Source organism: Elephantulus edwardii, unplaced genomic scaffold, assembly GCF_000299155.1.
Source record: "Elephantulus edwardii isolate Elephantulus edwardi_28Jun2011 unplaced genomic scaffold, EleEdw1.0 scaffold00057, whole genome shotgun sequence".
NCBI lineage: Eukaryota > Metazoa > Chordata > Mammalia > Macroscelidea > Macroscelididae > Elephantulus > Elephantulus edwardii.
This window is the reverse complement of record NW_006399807.1, coordinates 4,098,181-4,098,473: the sequence shown is the minus strand read 5'-3', so window position 1 is coordinate 4,098,473 and position 293 is coordinate 4,098,181.

Sequence of the window (293 nt, the reverse complement as noted above, 5' to 3'; positions counted from 1 at the left end):
TGTGATGGGAAAGTCTGCTGTTAGGGACCTCTCCAAAGTACTGAAGAGCAATGGTGTCACTCTAGAGACTAAGGTGCATCTGATACAGGGCATGGTCTTTGCAATCACCTTTTATGTGTCAGAAAGTTGGACAATGACTAGGGAGGATAGAAGGAGAATTGATGCCTTTGAGCTGTGGTGCTGAAGAGGTGTATTGAATATGCCATGGACTGCTGAGAAAATGAACAGGTTCACCCGAGAGAGGGTTTAACCAAACTGCTCCTTGGGATTCTGAAGCTTTGTCTCACATACTT